General features: G+C 38.3%; 1 long non-coding RNA gene across 1 annotated transcript; it reads right to left on the bottom strand.

The window, feature by feature from the left end:
* Positions 1-317: 317 nt before the first annotated feature.
* Positions 318-4,591, bottom strand: LOC307151132. The gene is made up of 3 exons (XR_013819829.1): positions 1,987-4,591; positions 1,511-1,590; positions 318-1,400 (listed from the first exon to the last, which is right to left on the bottom strand). It is a non-coding gene; the product is annotated as an uncharacterized lncRNA (long non-coding RNA).
* Between the last annotated feature and the right edge of the window lie 6,016 nt (positions 4,592-10,607).

The following is a 10,607-nucleotide window of genomic DNA, read 5'->3' as shown; positions in this document are numbered from 1 at the left end:
TTTCTAATCCTAAAGTAATTCTAATTTTAGTTTCTTGTAAAGTTTCTAATGAATGTTCTATAGTTTTGTTAAACATTTACTTACCAGAATTGATTCATTAAACAGCCTTTTGTTGACACAGCTTTTACATTATTAAAAAGATAATTAAAAATAATTGTATACACGTATATTTATGAACTCTTTAAACCCCCTCTTCTACAACTGGTGATGAGATGGGCAGTTACAGGTTACAACTAAGGAAAGTTTAGAGTTCTGTATCGTTTTACACACCTAGCTCAAAGTAAGATTATAGCATTAAGAGGAGACCACACATAGAAGCATATTTAAAGTAATATTTATTACACATAACAGCAGTGATTCTTAAATAATGTTTTTCAAAAAAAAAAAAAAAAAAGTGCATATCAATCAAAGGCAACTCTAAATGCTAAAAAAGTGGTAGAGAACCCTGTTCAAACTACCATGTAAAAATAAAAATAATCTCCCTTCTCCCTGATGGTTTTAGCCACCTCGCCGTCTCTGTAGATGCGTTGTATTAGAATATCCTCCTCTGCAAACACTACAAAATCACACCACTCCATCCCTGTAAGTAGGAGCTGGCCTTGCACCTGCCAGTAGTAGCTGTGAGTCTGCTTCAATTTCAATGTGCCACTCTGCATTTTCAAGTAGCAACAGTCCACATAACTCTTAGCGTTGGGACATTTAATTTCCAGCAGTCCGAAGGGTGGGCTCTCAGTTGGGTCAAACACCAGACCGTCAGGAGATGACCCTAACCAGCGGGCGTCTGGGTGGATGATGAACCCACAAGGCCAGTAATTAGTGTTTTTTACTCTGCAGTACTCCTGGATGGCAACCGGTTCCAGTGCCAGTCCCCTCTTCATTGCAGCCGTTTGAGCCACTCCCTTTTTAATTCTTTGTGCCAAGTTTTCAGCAGAACTCTGACCTCTGACATGGCATATTTCCCTGAATCGTGAAGAAGTTATTCTTGGCCTCCTGACACGGTGCCACTCCACAGTGTTGCTCTGCTCCCTGGTGGCAACCTCTATTTTCCTTGCCATGTCAACTGTAACGACAAGTGACTGTAGATGGAGGTGTTGTTGGTGACTGCAGACAAACTGGCAGCTGGTATGCTCCAGCCTATAGCCATCTACAGGTAGAGGTGGTGGTGGAGGGGCATCTGGGTGGCGTACTATTACCCGGCTCACTGGCAATGGATGCTGGTAGGATATGGGACTACCTTCCTGGACTTTTCCCAAAGCGGAGTCAACCAGTGAGACGTCCGCATTTATCGCCATGGTGGTGATGAGTGGAGCAATGTCTGGCAAAAAGTCATCGTACACCTCGTCAACTTTGAGGACATCTGGATCTGGAGCTCCCCTCGCACTGCCTTGTAACGTGTACTCCTTTGAATAATTTCATTTAACAATTAGGACTTTAAGAACAATTTTACACTCAAATCACAAAGATATACTGTATAGTAGGCTGTACAATTGCATAGGACAATAGATATTACCTAACACCGTCAGCAATCGTGAACTGCTTCGGCTTAGTGGAAATGAACACCATGTCACTCACTCTGCCTGGTTTCACACCCTATTAAGTACACAAAAGAATTACCAAATTGATTTGAATTGTTGTTGATGCAATATACTAGATCAGCTTTTCACACATGAAAAACTACAATAGTAAAGTACTTGAATTAATTTGTTGTAGTAATATAACAAATATAGTAATATAAACAATTTACTTTACCCACAGTTTAGTTTTCTACAGCTATAGGGTATATTTATACTACAATACACTAAAGTTTACTGTAGTAAAAACTAAAGTATAATACAGTATTTATTAGTTTATCAATTCACTATAATTAACACTACAGTATGTTGTAGCATTCATTAACAAAGTGTTGTAAAAACGAATATATACAGTATAATACAATTTACTATAGTAAATACTATAGTATTTTTTCATGTGGTTGTGCATACTTACCATGGTTCTTGGCTTGTGCCAGCGCTGCTCTGTTTCAGTGCAGCTGAGGACAGGGGGTACGGCAGCCAGGTTCAGTGTGGAGTAGTGCGCACTCTGGAACAGCAGTGCAACATTGTGGTTGCAGAGTGCTGTTCCAGCTACACAGGAACACTCTGCCAATGAAATGTCCACTGGCGAGCAGTCCTCAAAGACAATCTACACATTGAAACAAATGCATGTCAGTCATTTCACATTTAGGACACTACTTCAGAACAACACAGAAAATGAGAAAACTGAGAGCAGGCTGATCAGGTAAGCAGTAGGTATGGGAATAGGCTCAATCATGTCAGGTTATCAATGGCATCATATACAATTCTGTAATCTAAGGACATCCAAATAGATAAGCCTTTATCACTATTCTCAATTTACTCACTTTCATATAGTGTTATTAAAACAGTGAACATTGAACATACAGTAAATAACCGCAGCCGTCAAAACCAGTTTCTGTGGTTTCCATGAAAGCTAGGTGTAGGTTTATCTCATTAATTTATCATTTTTCAACACAGGGTTGCAAAACGAAAAGAAAGATTTAACTCAGCCCTTTCACGTCAGCTAGCTAGACTTATTTGAATCCTAAAATCACAGGTTACCTCCATTAGCCACATCAAAACCACAGAACATTAACCTGATTGAGGCTTTGAACTGATAAACATTTCTTATTTCTACTCCCTACTCTGAGGTCGTGAGGCTTCTCGCTCTTTCTCATCGACCTGTAACAGGCAGCCCTGACGCTCACTCTCCCTGACGAATCTTTGTTTGAAACTGTGGGGAATTGAACATCATTCATGTTATGCATTAATCGTACATCATCAAAACACTACACTGTATCAAATAGCCTGTCAAGTTGTCAAAGTTACACACTAACGTTAACTAACTGAGCTAACGTTAGCTAGCTTGCCAGTCTGTTAGCTAGCTGTTGTATAACTTACCTTCGTAGTTGTCGATGTAACTCGATATATACATTTTGAATCCCTTTTCCCGTTTGCTCCTCGGGGCTGAGCTTGCCGCTTGTACTAGCCGGTGTACATCGCTGATGGTAATCTTCGGTAGGTCTTGAAGGCATCTTGAGTAAAACAGCGCCATCCTGCTGTTATATCTCGGGACCGGAAGTTTACAAGCGTACACTCAGTAAAGCGGAAATAGAATTACGTCAACCCGTGCAACTAGTCCATTAAGATCAAAGTCAACAGAATATTTTGAATCTCTTTTGCACTTATAAGAAAAAAAGCCTATCGCACCACCGCGATTGTCGACCCCAGGGGGTTAAAAAATAGATTTTCGCCAAAAATCCTCTTTGGCTCCGCGGCTGCCATGGTAGACAACGTTAGCCTACCGGTGACTGAAGTCTCGCGTGCGAGTCAAGAGCGAAGTGATTGACATGACCAGGCTACCGTAGCTATGGCTTGGATTCGTTAGCAAACATTGCCCCCCTGTGGTATTTGCATGTTACTATCACAAGCATAATGTTGTGGCCTGCCCAGAAAAACGTTGGTTCTAATAATAGCCCCGGCCACTATTAGAGACCGGCCTTTATTTACCTCCGCCGACAGCGAGACCGGCCAATGTTAGAGACCCGCTAATGGAATACAGGCCAATATTAGAGGATTTACGGTAAAAAGAGGAATAAAAAAAATTATCTTTTGGAAATTGATCTAAATGCCTTAATTACAGTTTTTTCCAACTGCTTACACACAAAATGTTTTCATGTTACACAATTTTTGAAACCTCTCACTCAAAGAGCAAAACTACACACCAAATCTCCAAAACCATAAGCTATTTCTCAGCCTTTGACTCAGTTTTTAATTGCATAAAACACTTTTTTCAAAACACTACACACAATTCTCTTCCTAAAACACAAAAATCTAACAGGAAGTGACTTGCTTTGCTTTTCCAAACACAACCAGTCAAAATGCTACACTTATTCACCAGGTCACACACACACTCACATGTGCAAACACTAATTGCTTAACTGATCACTAACCAATCACTGCTTTACTGTAGTATAGGCCTATGAATATAGGGGTGTCGAAATTAATGGTTTCTTCGATGCATCACGATGCAGACGAGGACGATTCTGTATCGGTTCAGTAATAGACCATAACCGATGATAATGTACTGACGCTTTTCTGACGTCATTTGTCGCTTATGTGCTTTGTGGCGGTAGCATACAATGGCAGAGGGAGGCGAGACGCGAGTGATTAAAAATGCTCCAACTACTTTAAAAGCCTACATCTGGCACATTTCGGCTTTGATGAACAACCTGGTGAGCACGACCTGCAGAAGACACGCGCTGTGTGCGCTCGTGTCACGCACAAATAGAATATGCAGGAGGTAATATATAACGTGGTTTATCAAGTTAATACCACAAACTTGATAAACCACGTTAGCCGTTTTCACCGCGAGCTGTTAACGCCTGGCAGAGTCTGACTGCTTTAGAGGAAGCGGATGAGCTCCAACGCCACCCGAATCCACAGCCAAAACAAATCATCCACCTGCCCCAATAACTTTCTCTGATTTAAGTCTCCGCACTCGATGGTCAAACTACAATTATTCGGTGTTGTTTATTATTCTGCGTGATTATAAATGGATGATCGTCACCTTCAACAGCGGACTCGGCGACGGTTGATGCACGCCAATGTTAATTTTTTTTATCTAAAACTATGACGAAAAATGTTTGTTGACGACCTTTTTTTCCGACTAAGACAAGACGATGAGAGACGACACCCACGTCACTAAACGATAACTGTAACTATATCAACACATGCAATATCATTGATGAAAAAAGACGAGACTGAAATGTGTTTAAAAAATAATAATCTTGATCAAAACTTGTTTTTGTCAAATAAAGGAGATGACAACACACGAGCGTTCATGCTTACAGTTGCCAGATTTAAAAAAATGTAAAACCCCAGTCAGAGCTTTTCTGTTAAAAGAACACGTTTTCTACCCGGTCTTTTCAATAGTATCTGGCAACCATGCATTTAAAACAGTATTGTCAGTAGGCTTATTGCTCTATTTTGCAAAGAAATCCATAGCAGAACTGCAGCACACAGCGGTGATTCATGAACGAATCTGTGGCTTTGAACGAATCGTGAGATTCAATGACCCGTTCATAAATATAGCAACTTGCTTCGTTACTGAATGAATGAATGACTCGATGACTCACTCATAAAGACAGTGACTTACCGCCACCTACTGGCAATTTTAATTTAATATTTAAAAGTATCACTTCGTTTTTACCATCATTTCATATTTATTGAACATTGTTTTATTTAAAGCATTATTTATTTTATAAAGGTACTTTAAAAGGTAAAAAATTAACTGGAAAATTCTAATATTGTCCCTTAATGAAAAAAGTGTGACTGCAGTCTAAGTGTAAGAGAGGGGGTACGGCACTCTAAAACCACTGAACTAAGGAAAAGGGAAATGTAGAATTGCAAAAGTGCTATTTTTAATTGCTAAAGAGTGCGATGTCAATACAGCCTGTTACCTTAAAGGGATAGTTCACCCAAAAATGAAAATTCTGTCATCATTTACTCTAGAGTTCTCAACGGGTCGAAAATATAAGCAAATGACTCGGGTCGGGTCGGACCTCGGGCTTAATCTTTTCCGCTCAGTGAAAAAACAAAAACAAAAACATTTATTAATCATCGCTGCTGTTCACCGTAAAGAAAGTCTGGCTGCTGCGAGCAACGTGCATCATGGAGCGGGGCGGGGGCAGACCTGACGCCGCTGTGTGCACGCCTTTAGTCTGGAGAAGAAGATGGAGTTGGTGAAAAGTAAACTTGCCGCAGGTGAATTCACCGTCGCTACTACAGGAGTGGGAAAATCAGAGGTCTGGAAAGTGTTAGTCAAAAATTGTGTGGTGTGAAAAGTAGCCCGCCCGCTGTCTGGGTACATGTTTGAGTTCTTTTTATTATTGTATGAAGATTTTTATTTAAGGCATATTTATATAGCCTATTTATATATTTAAAGTTTATTGTTTCAGTTGTTTGTATTGTAAAAGGCGTGAACGTTAAATGTTGATTTGAATTCCCGTCTGCTGGTCATGATAATAGCCTACGTGTATGAGAAAAAAAAAAAAAAAAAAACCTGTGTCGGGCCGCGAGCCGGGTTCGGGCAGATAATTCATGTTGATGTGTCGGGTTACATCGGGTCCGGGCTTTAAAAGCCACGGGCCGGGTCGGGTCGGGTTGTAATTTTCAGGCCCGTTGAGAACTCTAATTTACTAACCCTCAAGTTGTTTCAAACCTGTATGAATTTCTTTTTTCTGCTGAACACAAAAGAAGATATTTTGAAAAATGTCTGTAACCAAACAGTTGCTGGACCCCATTGACTTCCATAGTATTTTTTTTTCCTACTATGGAAGTCAATGGGGTCCAGCAACTGTTTGGTTTGAAACAGCTTGAGGGTGAGTAAATGATGACAGAATTTTCATTTTTGGGTGAACTATCCCTTTAATTGAAATTGCTCATAAGCTTAATTGAATTGTCCTAGAGAGAAAAATTATAATTACATTTTTTTGTCTAAAGACTACATATAAATAGCTACCAAAATTAATGTCGGTAGTAAACTGCAGTTTGACTAAAAGAAATGACTAAAAATTGACAAAAAATGCAATGACTTTTCATCAACTAAAACTAGACTAAAACTATGAAAGACAAAATGACTAAAATGTGACTAAGACCAATAAGCATTTTTTGTCTGAAAATAAAGACTAAGACTAAATCAAAAATAGCTGCCAAAATGAACACTGGTGTGTGTGTGTGTGTGTGTGTGTGTGTGTGTGTGTTCCCTCTCAGAAAGGGTAGAATATGCTTGAACACACTTGTAAGATCCAGACAGGTGAAACAGAATATTTTTTAAATCGGTTTTAATGATTGATTCATAAAGACTTCACTTGTGTCATCACTGGATGAATCGGCGCTCTAGTGGTTAATAAGCAGAACTGCATGCGTCTTGCGGAGGAACACTGTAGCCGGATCTACTTCTCTCTGTGTATGTCTATGGTGAGTCACGCAGGCACTGTGTTCCTCCGCAGCGGTGCGACCCGACCGTTGTAAAGTAGTCTGAGTATAAACGCTGTAGGATTGAGTGCGAATCAAACACAAATTAATCTTCCAGGTGATTTGTTCAAACATAATTCCACACAGAACTCAACATTCCAGAACCCAAATCACCAATCCAGAGCCATAAAATCAGGCTCCAGCTAGTCTACGCTAACCAACGAAAACCCCCAACTAAGAGCTTTTATGACCAGCTAAAGCAGTGGTTCTCAACCTTTTTTGGGCCAGCGCCCCCTATCCAATATCCAAATCCCTGAATGCCCCCCACCCCCAAACTAATGAGCTACCAGGAACGAGTGAGAGTTAATAGATGAAATAAGTGCAAAATTGTCTTTTATTAATACAATTGAACTATACTCCACAGTGATTCATCCAAAAAAGTTATAAACTGATCTCATTAAAATACGTCTCTATAGCACGCATTGTGTTTATCGTGCAATTTATACGTGAAAATGAGTTTTTACGTGCATATGATACGCAGTTTTCGCATAGCAATACCAGTGTTTCTCACAGGATTTTGGTAAATCTGTGTTGAGTGGACCTCGGGCCTTCTAAGGGGGTTTGGGGGCATAAATTTTGTGCATTTTAATGTTAAATTCATCAATCTGGTGCACTTTTATGGGATTAATATCCTGCCATGATTCAAAACTGAAAATAAAGTTCTGAAAGGTTGAAACTAAGTGTTCGAAAACTCAAAATCTTACAAAAAACAGTTTTGCAAGATCGAAAAATAAGATTTGCAAGCTTGCAAATTATAAAAAAAATAAAATATCTCTGCAAACATTATGTTGTTTTTGAGATTTCCTTCTTCAGAACTGCAAAAAAAAAATTTACGATGTTGCGCAAACAATTTTTCAGAGTTTCAAATTTGTCAGTGTTCTCCCACTGTATTAGTTTGTTTTCCAGGGTTGAAACCTTGTAAATGGTGATCTGAAAACTGGTGTGCGAATGTGTGAAAAAAAAGTTTTGAAACTCTGAAAACTGAGGTTCGAAAGGGCGAAACTTATTACATTACATTACATTTGCACTCCTATTGCATACTATTTTTTCAGAGCTGAGTTTACAACACCCACTTTGCGGAGATACGCCCACACAGTTGCGAGCTTGCGACTCACGTGATTTGTGGCAGCGTTGTCACACCAGTTTTCAGATCACCATTTACAAGGTTTCAAATCTGGAAAACAAACTATGCACTGGGAGAACAGTGACAAATTCGAAACTCTGAAAAAATGATTGCACAACACCGTAAAAAAGAGTGTTGCACTTCTGAAGAAGGAAAACTCAAAAACAAAATTATGTTTGCAGAGATTTTTTTTTTTACCACTTTGCAAGCCAGCAAAACTCAAAAACAACATAATGTTTTCAGAGATATTTTTATTTTTTTATAATTTGCAAGCTTGCAAATCTTATTTTTCGATCTTGCAAAACTGTTTTTTGTAAGATTTTGAGTTTTCGAACACTTAGTTTCAACCTTTCAGAACTTTATTTTCAGTTTTGAATCATGGCAGGATATTAATCCCATACACTTTGAGAGTTCAAAATTAAAAGTGCCAACCCATATTCAATGTGCAAATTAAACAAAGAAAAATTCAAACCTCTTTTAGTTGTGTCTGTCTACATTACACTACTACATAATAATAGTTATAATATTAATACTATGACAGTAATAGCCATATATTGTAAAACAAATGCACTGAAAAATAAAGGATGGTCATTAAAGCGGTAATGTTTGCACTTACGTTTTATTATGCATTTAGGAGAGTATTGCAAAAAGCTGCTTACATTAACCTTACTTTCGAAAAATAAATAAATACATGATTTTTCATGAAAAATTATGTTAGAATTGTAGGCCTAAAATATCTTGGTATCAGCTTGTTTTCATCAATGGTATAATTAATACAATTACAATTAATTTGGTTTGTTGTGATTAATTTGTGTTCATAATCAGTAAAAAAAAAAAAAATCTTCTAACAAGATTAAACACATATGAACAATTAAATTATTATTGTATTATTAATTATTTTTATATCTTGAAACTACCCAAGCAGAGTTTCGTCGCGCATGTGACGGCGGAATGAATACATTACCAAAATGTGATTGCAGAAACATATTTAAATTATCCATCAAATTGTCATTTTCTCCTTACTGTCTTGCGAGTTAACAATAATGCCTGACCAGTAAATTACTTGGTGAACAAAGAAAACATTATGGCATTAGGGATTTGAATTAGTTAATAAAAATGTAAACGTTTTACCTTATAAATAGAATATTTTAATTAATTTTAAAATTCGTCGCCAGAGTGAATGGGAACATGATTTATTGAAAATATTTGAAAAAAATATAAGTGTTTCTTAAGTCAATACGTTTTAATGGCTTGTCAACTTTCCATTCCTCCGCTGCGTGATTCTAGGCACCACCGGATTGTTGTCAGCGTGAAACACATTTTTTTGAGCGCGTGAATGCTGATTCTTGTCAGCGCTTGAGCACTGGTCTAAGACTGGAAAAATAATAGAGTCGTTGCAAAAGTAACGATAGGCTACATGTCGCTTTAAACTGGAAGATTTTAGAATGTTAGGCATTCTAAACTTTTGAATAAGAAATAATATCAAGTCGTCAAAATACAACTCGTCAAAATCACAACAAGCGCGCGCGGTGAGAACACTCATTTAAACAGCATATACACAACTTGACTGCACATGATATTTTTGACATTATTGATACTGCTTTCAATCATAATGCAATAGAAATGAACACAAAAAACCTGCCTAGTGCCTACCAACAACACTGACGGTGGACTTGCGGTCAGGAGTAGAGCGGCTGCACAAATGTTTTTTTTTTGTTTGTTTTTTTTAGCGCTGCTGAGGTATTCTTTCACGCGCACCATAGATGCACGTGCACACACAATATGATATCACACTCTGCGCATATGTTTTACAACATAATTTAACAAAAACATAGTCATAACACTTTTTAAATAGCCTGTGTGGTTGAAAAGACTGTGAAAGTAAAGCTGTTTCATATCGACAGCTGCTCTCTCTGGGTCAGCGACAGCACACAAGATTTGAATGTTCCAGTGTGAAGTTTCTTCATTTAGGAATAAGATCGCGAGTGTTTGAATAGAGATCTTTTAAAGATTAATCATGCAGCTCTACTGTCTTTATAATCTCTCTCTCTGCGCTGATATCTGACTCAAAGCGTAGGTTTTATGAGCAGCACGAGGGCTTTACAGTGCATTCATTACTATTGTAATATTCATGAAGTGAGACATCGCTGTTAAAGGATAAGCTCCCAGCACTTCGCCCACACATCGCACCAGAACCGTTTTCAGAACCGAAATTTAGGAATTTCTCACGGTTCCAGTATTTTCTCATAAACACTAACGGTTCTGGATAAGAACAGATTCTCGGTTACCAACCCTAGTAATGACAGCATACTCTTCTCAGCACTCTCGTACTGTGTGAAGCTTTTTGTAAATCTTGTCCTCCACGCAGCTCTACTACTGAGCCTTTCCACATC

Source organism: Squalius cephalus, assembly GCF_949319135.1.
Source record: "Squalius cephalus genome assembly, chromosome: 23".
Taxonomy (NCBI): domain Eukaryota; kingdom Metazoa; phylum Chordata; class Actinopteri; order Cypriniformes; family Leuciscidae; genus Squalius; species Squalius cephalus.
The sequence above is the reverse complement of the archived record's forward strand: the minus strand, read 5'-3'. Positions and strand labels throughout refer to the sequence as shown.